The sequence below is a fragment of the Pleurodeles waltl genome, chromosome 10, assembly GCF_031143425.1.
Source record: "Pleurodeles waltl isolate 20211129_DDA chromosome 10, aPleWal1.hap1.20221129, whole genome shotgun sequence".
In the NCBI taxonomy this organism is placed as follows: domain Eukaryota; kingdom Metazoa; phylum Chordata; class Amphibia; order Caudata; family Salamandridae; genus Pleurodeles; species Pleurodeles waltl.
In genome coordinates this window covers 349569856-349584366 of record NC_090449.1, presented here as the reverse complement: position 1 = coordinate 349584366, position 14511 = coordinate 349569856, and positions in this window count along the sequence as shown.

Genomic DNA, 14511 nt, shown 5'->3' with positions numbered 1-14511 from the left:
ATGCTATGCTACATGTGTAACAAATGGTTCCCCATGCATCTATGATGAAGAATATGGTGTACTCACATCTGCCAATGAAGGTTGTTATGTGGCGTGTGTGAAAAGACATGAGCAGTGTAATATGTGTAATGATTGCCAAAGTGGTGTGTTAATGGGATATGAAACTACACAAATCTATCTTCCAGAATGGACATATGTTGGCCATAGTTTCATGGCTGTGGAGTCATATCAGTGCCACCTATGTTTCCCTATAAGGGAACATATCTGAAGGTCATTTAAGTCCATGTGTGATCGTGTGATACAAATAGATGTTCATTGGTGGAAAGTACATTTATTTGCACATTCCAGTACACAATACCAGGCCTGTACCATTGAAGTGGTATATGTGTGATGAGAATTCAGAAATATGTGTGCAAGGCACACATTTGATACATACAATTGAACACAATATGTTTGTTATGACTGTTGCATACAATGACGTACAACTGTGTAGCAGGGTTGCAGTCAGGCAAGAATGGCACTCTAGTCATCATTGCTCCTGTGGGATTTTGTGTGTCCATACAGACCTATGGTTGCATGTTTTGAATCAGGTTGACGGTGCTCCACTCAGCTCAGTCCACTGTGTACATGTATCAGGCCCCTGACTGTATGAGTCAATGTAGCCTCAGCATGGGAGTTAGGGGGTGTTGGAGTGGATCTACCCTCATCATGATAGCTCTTCTGCAGCGCAATGCACAGTCCCCTGCAGACAGACACCTGCAATGTGATCCCATGGCCTGGCATTAATTTTTTCCTTTGGGCTACTTGATGTCAGGCTTGGCCTATCATGTACAGGAGAATGGCTGCTTGTTTATGTAGGACATGTCTCATCATTTGGCATGGGGCGACACAAATAGTTATGCGTAGTTAGTATTTTCCATATGCAGCTTGGTTAGGCATGTATCTCTAGTGTAACCTGTGTATGTTTACCGACACGGGACAGATAATGTCATCTGTCACTGCCTTCTGTCAGAATTGTATGTGATAGGCAACTACATTGTTGTTGTTGTTGAAAACATGAATGGGTAATTTACATGGTAACGTTGTGTTGCACAGTCAATATTGGTCTACGTGTGTACCTTCTCCAACATTACCGGCATACCTTGTTTGTAATTGATTTGTTCCTACATTGCTGGCATTCTTTAGGCTGCTTACCCTTTGTACACATCTTCTACTGCAACATTGTCCAGTCATACATGGACAGGATGCTACGTGTGACTTGTGTCATTTGAAGACGCACACATCTTCTACGACTATGTGATAATTTCCCTCCCATTTTCAGGCTTTGCTAGATTATATTACTTCCACACACGCATGGCAGTACACCAGCCACAGCACTTGAGTAGTGTCCAAGTGAACTCTCCATGTTGAATCTCCAAGTGTATGATGGAGTCTCTCAGCTGTTCTTCTACATCCTTTGGTGTACATGGGCATGCACTCACATCTGCAAGGCACAACCTATGTAACTTTCACCATGAGTGTATCTTGTTCGTGTGTGAAGTCATCTCAGCTATGATTATTTGATTTACCACATGCAACATTTCTGTCTCCTTCTTCACCCATACAATTTTGGATGGGTCGGTGACATGTTTGGACATTGCTAGACTTATATGCACATCCCAAACCAGATTGGCATGTGGGAGACCTAGACATTTTAGGGTATTGGTCCCAATAGGTCACTTTCTCTTGGTCAGGCATCTGAGTGTCAATGAAAGGTGTGTTTTCATATGTGGTGTGTGATAGTTTCATTCAGTCTATACTGGGGTTCCTTGCAGACACACATCAACCATTGTAGGTAATTGCCTACCCTTTCCTACCTAGGCCTTACACCGGTACATTAGTCTTCACATGTATTTCCAGAATAGCTGCAGGCATTCGTCAAGACAACATAATTGTGTGATATATGTGTAAGACTGTACATTTGAAGTGCTACAGACTACAGCCTACATTCTATCCACACATTCATTTTATTGATCATTCCTAGCTATGGGCATATGTGTGGAGAGTGGATCAACACTCATTGCTGCTCCATTTGTCCTGTGACCCTCAGCACACATCACAGCCAACATGTGTGTGCTATATTTGTGACACAGCACACCATGTGGGAGGGTTGGGGCCAATAGCACTCGCGGTATGTAACACCATTGATATACGGTGCAGGGTTAAGGTAAAACTATTGTCCCTTACCGAGACCAGTCCATGGTGTTCCATTGATACCAATGGTGTTCCCCCTTGTCACACCTGCTCAGTGCAGGCGTTACAGCTACCCGCCTGAGATGTGACACAGTTTAGTTCCTTATTTTCAAGTACACCATTTGATACAGCCCCTACCGTATGCACGTTCCCCTTACATACCTCTTGCCTGATGTGGTGCAAGGGGTCAGAATTGGCGCTATGCCTACATTACGCCACATAGTATTTCTGGTGCTTGGATCTAGGCCTTCAAAAGCCACATGAGTGTGAGTTAGGTGACGCTGATGTGCGGCATGGAGGCGCTAGACCCTCTTACATCACAACCTATGTTCCAACATTCTATGTAATTTTTTGTGTTTCTTTCCTGCTCTAGGAGGGGGTCACACATAGTTTTGAATGGGTCACTATGTACTGTGCATGAAATGGTCAGGTGTGTTCTCAATACTCCTACAGAATCCAACTATGGCATCCATTATCTTGACACTATTGTACCTACTCGGCACCATGGTGCACCATTTATTGTTTACGGGGCCAACATGGTGGCAGGAAGGTGCAGCAAAGAGATACAATTACAGAGGCGCTGCTTTTGATGCTGCGCCACTTTCCTGACATGTGGCCCTCAGTCCCTTCACTTTAGACCTGCAGATGAGTTACGTTCTGGGTCTTTGAACCCAGGTGTAATGCCCTGTTTGTAGCATGTGATTCCCACCCCTTTTCCCTTGGAAAAGCTCCCTTCCTCAAACTTTAGTTGTTGGCAATTGTTGGCTGCCATACATATCTGAATGTGGATCATGGGAACAGTGTGGCACAGATGCATGGTTTGTTTAGTGATGTATGCATGAGTTTTCAGACACCTGTGGGACATGAGAGGGAATGATGTGTTTTTTTGCAATGCCCTGCATTGAATGACCAGTCGTCCTGATACCCAAGCCTCCTCATTCACATGCATCTCTGGCCTCTCCCAATACATTGTCAGTAGTTCAGCTCTCACAGTGCCCTTTTGGTACCCTGGTATCATGTTAGGTAGTTGTAGAATGACTAGGTATGATTGTAGAAGCGCTGTGAGGTGTCCATCCCTGCACTTGGTCTTTAATGGCTGGTGACTTTGTATTTCTATGTGTGCAGCACAATGCACCAGACAGGTAGAGGTGAACACAATGAGTACGTCTGGAATGTTTAGGTGATACGTAGTTGATGATGGCAACACTTAGATGGCATTTGATATTGGTGCTGCCGGAGGCTGCTATACCGTGACAAATGTGGGCTGTACCTATATGTAACTTTCTTTACGTTAACATGGGTATTGCCATTCACATTGCTGAGCTATTCTTTGTTAGGAGTAATGTGTGTGGGATCTGTATTTAGATGTCAACCAGTGGACGCTTGTAGTGGTTTAGGCCCAGCTTCAGTATGCAAAGGGTACACAGCCCCACCTGTCCTTCACATGGTGTGCCTGTCAGGGTGTGGCTGTATTATGTACATAGGGTGCATGAGTGTGTGATGTGCATTGAATGCAATGTAGTGTGGCATTTGGCATATGTTTTGTTGTCTGTACATCTGTGTTCCCCTTACCATGTGTGTTTAATGTGGTGTATGTGTAGTTTGTCCTACAAGGTTGGTGAGTTGTCTGTGTAATGATTGGTATGGTGGCTTACCTAAGAGTAGGGCGAGTAGGCCATTGCCACAGAATAGGTAGGCATCATGGACGCTGCAGGGATATTTGGCTAGGATGCTTGTGAAGAGCCCATGGTGGTCCACAATGGCCAGCACATTTATAGAATGGGTGTGTCTGTGGTTCCTGCAGAGGTATTCCCTTGCAGCAGATGGCACAAGTTGGACATGGGTGCAGTCCATTGCACCCAGTACATGCGGGAACCCAGCAATTTGGTAGAAACCTTGCTTGATCTCCTGCTGCAGTTTCTGGTTGTTGGGGAAGCTGATGTAGTGGGGTGTGAGACATATGATTGTGTCCAGAACCCTTGGAAGGAAGTCCAAGAAGGGTGGCTGGGAGATATCACCCGCTTGTGCGCCAGTTGTCTGGAATGATCCTGACATTAACATATGTAGGACAGCCAGGAGTTTGGTAATGGGTGGAATAATTGTTGGAGTTTCCACCCTTGCAGTGATGTCTGGTGCAATGTGGTGCAGCAGGCGTAAAATGGTCTCCCGCTTCAGATGGTAGGTCCTGATGACATCTTGTTTCATGAGCGCAGGGATGGTTGTGCGCAGTTGAAATATCCTCTCCCGCCTTCTGCCCTGCCTTTGTGGCTGCTTCGGTGATGTTTGGTGTTGCTGCTGTGGTGCTGGTAGGACATGTTGTCATCGCTGTTGTCAGTGGCATGTGCTAAGCTGGAGCATTAACAGTTCCATGTTGTCCAGGGGGTTGCCAATATTAATTGTGTGTGTTTTCCTTATATAGTAGTGTGTGGGCCTCATTTTCATGCCTGGTCTGACCGGTTCCATAATGTGCATCATTTTTGCATCAGACAGTAAATATGATGCTGTAGGGCTAGTGTAATTGTTTGGGAGGGAACACCTACCTTGCACATTATTATCGCTAAACAATGCAAGGTGGGATGGCGCTCCCAAAAAATGATGCAAAATCTGATATTTTGTAGCTAGATGGGTCTAGTGCCCAAAAAAATATGGTGCTAGTTAGCACCACTTTTGCATCAAAATAAATGGCACAAGGGCAGCACTAAGTTTCTTTAAATATGGGCCTAAGGGGCTTATTTAAGAAAAGTTCTCCTTCTGCAGGGGGACGGGTGCTGGTGGCCTGTTGGTCCTGTGGTGGGGCCTCCTATCCACTAGCGGCAGTGGAGGTGGAAGGCAGTTCAGATGTCTGGCTAGTGGCAGGGGCCAGTTGTTGTAAGACTGCCTCCCTCATAATGTTGCCCATGTCTGCCAACATCCCTGCTATGGAGACCAGGGTGGTGTTAATGGTCTGCAAGTCCTCCCTGATCCCTAGTACTGTCCCTCCTGCAGCCGCCTGTTCTCCTGCATGTTGGCCAGAATCTGTCCCAGCGTATCCTGGGAATGTTGGTATGCTCCCTGAATCTCGTGAGTGCCTCCAGGTGAGTCAGTTCCCTGGGCCTGTCCTCCCCCTGGCACACAGCAGCCCTTCCAGTGTCCCTGTTGTCCTGTGCCTCTGTCCCCTGAACCGTGTGCCCACTGCAACTGACTCCAGGTCCCTGATTGTCTTGGGGGTGAGGAGTTCCCTGGGGTCCCTGTAGTGGTGGACACACTGCTGATTGACGTGTCCTGGGGATAGAGGTATGGGTATGCTAGGTGGGTGCCATGGTGGTGTTTCCTGATGGGGGAGGTTCTGTGGTTGTCTGTGACTGGGCCTGGGTTACCGACTGTCCAGAGGTCCCTGATGGGCCAGGTTGGACATACAGGTCCAGGCGACCAGAGTTGCTGTCATCATTGTGGGCTTCTTCTGTTGGGGGACTGGCTATTGCTGGTACCTCCTCTCTGCTGACATTGGCTGGGGTACCTGTGGGGATGTAAATGCAGTGTTATTGTTTCTGTGTGTGACATATTGTGCATCAGTGGGATGCCCTCTTTGGTTGTATTTGCCCTGGCAGCTTTCACTTGTGTACGTTGGTGTATGGTGGGATGTATGGTTCTCTCTAGTATGCATGCTTTGGTGATAGGTGTGCATGCAGGTCTGTGAGTGGTGTCCATGCATTGGAATGGCATGCAGGGCTTGGCATTGGGGTGAGTGATGTGTGATGGTGGGGTGTGTGGAAGGTGGTGGAGTGACGGGAGTGAGGGTGAGGATGGGGTGTGTGATAGCATACAGGTAGGAGGGTGATAGTAATAGAGAGTTGACTTATCAGAGTCCAGTCCTCCTGCTACTCCTACCAGGCCCTCAGGACGCATGATTGCCAAGACTTGCTTCTCCCATGTTGTTAGTTGTGGGGGCAGAGGTGGGGGTCCACCGCCACTCCTCTGTACAGCGAGTTGGTGTCTTGCTGCAATGGAATGTACCTTCCCCCGTAGGTCGTTCCACCTTTTCCTGATGTCAACCTAGTTCTTGGGTACTGTTCCACGGCGTTGACCCTGTCCACGATCCTTTGCCATAGCTCCATCTTCCTAGCAGTGGATATCTGCTGCACCTGTGCTCCAAATAGCTGTGGCTCTACCCTGATGATTTCATCCACCATTATCCTTAGCTCCTCAACTGAGAATCGGGGTGTCTTTGTGGTGCCATGGGTGTTGTGTGAGTTTGTGGGTGGGGGTGTGTAGGGTGATATGTTGGGGTGTGTGATGTGGGGTGCGTGGGTGGTGTACAGGTGATGGTGGTGTGTGGCTCTGGTCTTGTCTGTGGTCGTGGTGTCTGTCTTGTGCCAATGGTTTGTAAAGGGTTGTGGGTAATGTGGGTGGGTGTTTTATAGTAGTATGGGTGTTTGGGTGTGGTGTGTGTATGAGTGTCAGGTGTGTGTAGTTTGAATTGTCCAAAGTGATTTTGCTTTGTCTGTATGAGTCCATTGTGAGTGCAGCGGTATGTACTGCCAATGGTTTACCACCATTGAATGTCCGCTGTGGTGATTCATGGGTCATAATGTGGTGGCCGTTGTTCTGTTGACGTAACTGTGTGGGTTTTGATACCGCCACTTTATCACTGACCTTTGGTGCGGCAGATTTGTGCCTGTGGCTGAATAGTGACAGACTGGTGTGTGTGTGTCATAACATGGTGGATGGATATCCGCCGCAATGGCGGTATGTTGGCGGCAGTCAGCGTGGCGGTAAGTGGGATTTACCACCAATGTCATAATGAGGGCCTATGTTTGTCAGTAAATAAATTCTGTTAAAGTGTTCATGCCGTTATCGACAACAGCTAAAGCAGTTTCTAAGTTTTCTCTACCTATTTGCCTTAAGCGTGCAGCAGCTTCAATGTGAGAAAGCTTCCAGATCTCGTTGTACATAGCATATATGAATCTTCTAGAGCATGAGCATCAGTTAGCAAAAGTTTCCTAATTTTCAAAGGAGGTAACTTGAAATAACATAACGCTGAAATTTCTGTGTCATGCCCAGTGAAATAAGTAAACTTATCTAAATAGCGTATTGGGTTCCCCACTGGTGGTGTAGAACAGTGTTCTCACTGTGTGAAGTTAACTACTGGTCTGTGTCTAGTAGCACGGTGCAGGTAGTAATGTCCCCACTTATTATAACAGAACATTACCCCACAATTAATTGTATGTCTATATACATCATCACTTTCAAACACTGAATAGTCCTTCATTTCAGTTAACATAGAATCAACTGTCTGGATATCCCAATCATCAGAAACAACACCAGGTGTAATGACATCTGCCATAGAAATTTTGAATACATATGTCCTATATATATCAAATGGAACGTTGTCCCAAACATTACCATCGGGAATTGGGAATGATGTGTAGTTAAGACTTCATCCACAAGCTTAACTGAGGAACATTCAGAATGGTAATGACCATTTATAAGCAAGAAAAACACAGTCACAAACCCACTCCATAGGAACAATGCAAAAAATGTCAAACAGAACCATAAATAGTTCGATGGATGGATTAAATAGTTATTTTTAAGCCATAGGCACAGCTTACATGTCTTTGATACATTTTCAATTACTGGAGTCTGAAGAAAAGTCATCAATGTCGATGAAATAACCAGAGGCAGTCACTGCAAATATGGGACCAGGTGCATTACTGGTAGATTGATCCACTTCACGTGGGGGCTCATAGTAGACGGTATCTTCAGTCTGCGTAGTGTTGTGTAAAAAACAGCCAAATCTTGGACAGGTCCTGTCATTGATGTGGTAACTGGAATCAGTAAGAGCTCATTTTCCGCCCGCAGGATCGACCACATGGTGAACTTTGACGTCATCAATGGAAATAATCTGTTTGCTCTGGAACTAGGCAGTGGTGATAAGATGACAGTTCTGGTACCTTGTACTCCCAAAACTGGGACTGGTGCTCTGTAGGATGGACCGAATTCCTGAACCAGACCCCGACTTTAGGAATCCAGCCAGTGGAAGTTGTTGGTAAATCCCTTATTCCTTATGGTGCAGCACTGGCGGATGATTTATCGTCACGAAATTGCTAAAGCTCCTGTAAGACAGTGAGACGTTCATTTATGTCAAAAGGTGTGTCTGCTGCCACCAAATCAGGGTCATCAAGATCTGGGACATACATAGGTATCCCAAAGAGAACCTCATAAGAAGTGCGTCCCCCCAAGGACCTTCTTGGCAGATTGTTCAGTGCTCTCCATATAGGTGATGAAGCCAGCTGCAGCCAGAATCTAATACTCTAGCTGTTAAAGACTGCTTTAGATAACGGTTGTGCTTCTCCATAACTGAATTTCCCTCGGGATGGTATGGCGAGAAGTAATGGAGTTCAATACCCATCGTCCCCATGGTGTCCCTGAATGTCCGAATGGAATGCTGCAACCACATATGTATCGATGAAGATCAGCAAGTCTTTTATAGCAGCTCGAGCGTCAGCCGACTGCTGAGGCCATACCCTCAGGAATCTAGAACACGAATCTACAGTGACTAAGATGTATTTGTATGCCCATCGGGCTGGAGTGGACCGCAATGGTCCAGGTACACACATTGTAGTGGCCTGCTGGACACTAAGAGGGATGTCTGCAGTGGGCGTTTAATGTTAGAACCCTTTATCTGCTGGCAGATGTCACAACAAAGGAAGTATTATTTTGGCTGTTTGTATACACCTGGCCACCAGAATAGTTTCTGTAAGAGTGTTACTGTGGCTGAGATACCAGCATGTGCCGAAGTGTAACCCTCATGCGCTGCTGTTACTAGATCTAGTCTCTGGTCTTTGTTGAGGATCGCCCAATTCCAACCCCAGGAATTGTTGCGTAAGATACATTCTGTGCACTGATGTGGTTAGAATATTTTGTAGGGTATGCTTTAGGAAGGGACTTGGCTTCAGCCAAAGCCTTCACGGCAGTCAATATTTCATTATCCAATCTCATCTGAGAACGAGTCACTGCAGCCACAGAAGCCGTAGCTACTGTGGATTTGGCTGCATCATTAACCAAAGTATTACCGATAACGTGTACTCCTACACGTTGGTGGCACAATGTATGTACTACCTGGACACACAATAGCTTATCCTTAAGATCAGCCACCCTCCATCACAAAGTTTTGTGTTTTATGGTGTTCCCCTTGGAATCTCGAAACCCATTTATTTTCCAATGATTGAGGTAATCATTGTAAGACTGAACTCAGTAGTATGAGTCACAGACTGTCAAAGTCAGCAATCCTTGCTCTGTGTGTTCTAGCGCTAGAAGGAGGGCTTTAAGTTCAGCCAGCTGAGCTGTGCAGTCCCCTAGGGTCTGCGTGTAGGTATTATGAGGGTGGAATACTCCATCCTTCATCACTCCACTCACGGCTGCGCAAGCGGCTGAATATTGATGTTTGGTATCTACAGCTGGTTGTGCTGAATCATCAGTATAAATGACAGTATGGTATCTGTCAAGTAGTAAAATATCTAGAGGAGCGGAGTACTCCTGTACATATTGGAGAAATTCTTGTGTCTGAAGTTTTGGGTCAAAGATGTAATCAGCATCAGTGGTGGTCAGGGAGGTAGACCACTGGATCCAACATGGATGTAGTGCTTTAGCATTAGAAACGCTTGCTTTGGTGACAGCCTCTAAGGCTGGCACCAGGGTAATGACAATGATGCGTTTCCCTTCGGCTAGTGGCCTCTCCTTAATGACAGCTTTTTGAACTGCAGTCAGAATTTTTTCTGTTGGTCAAAACATTGTTCTGCATTAGAGTGTAAATGAGATTTATACCCTATGGCCACCATGTCGCCCTTGTTAAAGGTGATATAAGTAAACCCAATGGCACCAGCAATTGTCCTGATGACCAAATTTGTTTTGTTGTCACATGTGTGTAAGTGTTTGGCTTCTAGCACGTCCTGTTGCAATGCCCTAAGGGTGCATGTGTGTTCAACTGTCCAGTGTTTGCCAGAAAAATCTGGGCGTATTAAGTCATAAAGTGGCTTGATACATTGTGCATAGTCAGGAATGTATGTTCTGCCAAAACTAAAGAAGCCAAGTAGAGACTGTAGCTTCTTGAGCGTGTTAGGTGGGTGAAGTTGTGCACATTTCTCAAGAAAGTGCAGGCCAGGTCTTCCCCTCATTCGATAGTTCATAACCCAGGAACAATACACTAAGAAAGGCTATCTTACTTTTCTTAAAGATAAATTTGTCGCCGAGGTCTGAAAATCCCAAAATGATCCGATCGACGCTGACAAGATGAATGGTGAAGTCGTCGTCTGTGAGACAGATTTCATCCACATAGGATAACGCCTCGGGATCCAGTTCATGTAATATTGACGTTTCACAGGCTGAGAACAGTCCTGGGCTGTTCTTATAGCCTTGGGGTAAACGGCAAAAACGTTTCTGTGAGCCAAATGAGAATGCACTCAGGTCCCGACTTTCTTGTGCTAAGTTTTGACAGAAAAACCCGTTGGAAATATCCAATGTTGTTTTGTACTTTTTTGCACTATATTATTAATAAGTGCTGTGCTATGTGAGTTTTGTATAGTGTATGTGCGTGTATGACTGTTTAAGTGTCTGTAATCTAAGACTATTCTGTAGGAATGGTCTGGTTTTGCAACCGGGAATAACGGGTTATTCATTGCAGAGACACAGTGCTCAATTACTCCCTGGTATTCGAGCATAGTGAGGATCTCCCTCGGTGGAACTTTAGCTTTGTGCTTAACAGGATATTGTGGCTTAGGTTGGGATGTGGACCTGATAGGTATTACATGACAAAGAGAGTTCTTGTCCCAACCTACATCATTCCGGTATAGTGCATGAGCCTGCATTAAAGCCCAATTGACAGCGTAGGCTTTTTTACCACCTCCGGAACAAGATCAGAGAAATAAGACAATGTGGGAGCTTACGGATGTGCTCAGGTGGCCAATCTCTTTTGGCTAATAGGATATCACAATTAAGTTCATCCCAGAATATCACTTTATTAGTGCGCTCTATGTCTCCCTCAATTTGAATTTTTAAGTCATAAACCCCATCGGGAGGGAGTACGCGCCTGTTGCAGTCTCCACTGCAATAAAATCGCTATTGGCTGTCGCATCCGATTTATATTTCAGACTCTGGCGGCATATCGTGACTTCTGCTGCACTGTCTAACAGTGTCACTGCGCACGTCATGTTCTTCAGCAATGTTCTCAAGGGTACTGATATTTTTAATAGACAGTGCTTCCATCTTTTTCTTTTTAAACTGTGGCTTCTGTTGTGCGCACTTGTCTTCTTTTTTGTCTGAAGACTGGGGTGAGTCTTTCTTTTGTTTCACATATTCAGGACTTCGGTCAGGGCGGCCCCCTCTCTCGCTACTTCTATCTGGTGCGTCCTGAAAGGAACAAGAGGGACGTGAATCAGTATATCTGTCAGGAGCTTTTATACTTTCTCTATTTCTGAGAGTGTATGTCCTCTCGGAGCTCTCCGGGTGTGGATAATCTGCTCTCTTATTTCGTCTTCCTTTAAATTCTTAGAATTTTCCTGTGCTTGTTTAGTACCTTCCTTAGGGGTGATACATTGTATTTCAAGTTTCTTCGGTTTGGCTCCCAAGCTATCCCGTCCTATACTAGTATAGGTTTCGGAAATAACTTTCGGTAGTTCTCTCTCCTGGTCCAAATGTGGAATCTCTCAGAGATGCTGACGGATAGCCAGTGCTACTACTTCCCCTTTAATGTTACTGAGTATTATTGAGGATACTGCGTCAAATTTATGCATTAATTTAATCCCCAAATCTAGGGCTGGTGCAGCCTCGTGTTCATTCTGTATTTGTTTTAATACGTCTGGTAAATTGGCAAGTGTCGGGGTACCATGTGTGGTAGTGTATATTGCCGCGAAGGTTGTACCCCATGTGGCACAGTCATCCACTGAGGGATCCATCCCGAAAGGCAAGCATATAGTGAGAATTCTATGTTTCTCCTGTGGTCCCATATGTGGAAACTCAGCTTCCAACTGATTTGTTTTCTGGGCTATCCAGAATGGTATTTTCTCTCGTTCTGTGGGTACTTTACCCATGATGGTATGTACTGTTTATGGATTAATCGCAGTAGTCAATTGGTATCCAGCTGATGCTGGTGGTGCTGGACGCGCTGATGTTGTGTTCAATGTTCACATTATAAACTGAACTAGTCGCCTGTAAAGTGTTACTAGTTCAAGATTTAAGTCTTGCAGGTCTGCTGCCTGCATGTTTCATATACTTGGGTGAGGTGTGTATGTGACAAACATGGGCCATGTTGGTCCATCATTACCTAAGGGACCTAACCTCACGTGTTGTATGACGTGGTAGGGCGCCTTCAAACCAGCTTTGATGCTCTTGGTATGAGAGCAGTATTTCAAGATACTGGTATGCTTCGTGCCGTTGAGGTACGTTCGCAATATTTTATGTGTAGAATGTGTCTCATTTGACATTTTTGGCAGTAATCCGACTGCCCTTTTCAGAATTACACAATGAAGTCAGCCAATTTTCCGAAACCGACAGGACACTGGAGGAGGGAAAAGAGACGGTTCCACCACCAGCACCGCCAGCCCGACAAAAATCCTCCCATCAGATTACAATCCACAAATCACAACAGCGTTTTTTCCATGGCGGAAAACCATTGTGGTGAGAAACCGCAGCGGTCTCAACTCACATCACACTGAACACATCACCACAATGGATAGTTTGAATACCCCACACCTGACACACATCCACACACTTGACACACCTACACACTGCACTATGTAACACACCCCTACACAAACCACAATCTTTTGCAAACAGAAGGCCACTCACAGCCACAGAGGTGGAACAACAATCACAGATTTCTCAATAAATACTTTTGGCACCCATACACATTTCACCATGCATGTATCACACACCTGCACTACACACAATTGACTTTCACACACAACACACAGCAACGATCACCCACTCAAAGCACAGCACATACACCACATCACTCAAGTTTTCTGCAGCCTTTATCCTTAAACAATACCTCACCGTCTTTACCACCACTACCATGTCCACTCAAAACCACCCACGTTTCACAGATAATGATTTGAGGTCATGGTGGACAAAATTGTCAGGGTAGAGCCACACTTGTTCGGAGCACACGTACAGCAAACATCAATTGTCAGGAAAATTGAGTTGTGGCAAAGAATAGTCAACAGGGTCAATGCTGTAGGCACCTATCCACACACAAGGAGGACAAATAGAAGAGGTCGAATGATGTCCAGGGGAAGGTGCATTCCATGGCATCCATGCACCAGCTGGCGATACTGAAGACTAGCCACCACCTCCTCCCCCTAAATTCACATCTTGGGAGGAGAACGTCTTGGACATAGTGCATCCTGAGGGCCTGACAGGAATACCTGGGGGAGTGGAGTCTGGTAAGTCCACACAACATTCATGACACCCAATTGTTTTGTCCTGCATGCTCCGTCACCACCTTACCCCACTTCAAATACCAAACCACCCACCACTCAACCAGTCTAAATGTCCTGATACCCCTCACTGGCATGCCACATGTCCACTAAACTCATCTGGCATCACAAGCCTTAGGAATGGCATGTGAAGTATGGGGAACTGGTAGCACTACAACTCCCAGAAGGCAATATCCCACCATTATGAAAAGCTGAACATTGAACCAAAAGTGAGTTGTCATGCGTGTGAAACTAACTACCAATCTAACCCATCATGAATGTCCAACTGTGAACCAGTTTTTGGCAATGACAGCAATGCAAAGGCCCACTCCCACTATCATTAAAAGCAAAACACAGCTACTGCTGAATGTCCCATCAAACTTCCCTTACAACAAATGAATCTAAGATTGAAATATATTCACCTGGCCTGGAAATCTAGATGCCAAAGTGGATACACTTGCAGCACATCCAGATAGAGGTCAATGTCTACTGCTTACTCCCATACTGTGTTGCTACTCTGACAATATTTTGCAGTGTCCAGCATTTATTGTGCCATGTATCATGCCTGACACTTCACTAGGCATCAAAGGTGAACACCCATGTCAATAGTCAGACAACATAAGATGGCATCAGCAGTCTAATGACTACCAACATAGCTTAACATCTTTAAGCATGGTGTGTGGCATTAAACTTACAGAGTCTCGTGTTGTACTAAGTAAGATTTTGCAGCAGTTCTCATTGTCATTTCTGGGGATCTTGTTAAGACACTGTGTGCATCTCACACAACATTACTAATACTCAAAATGAAACATCAGTTTTTGTATCAATT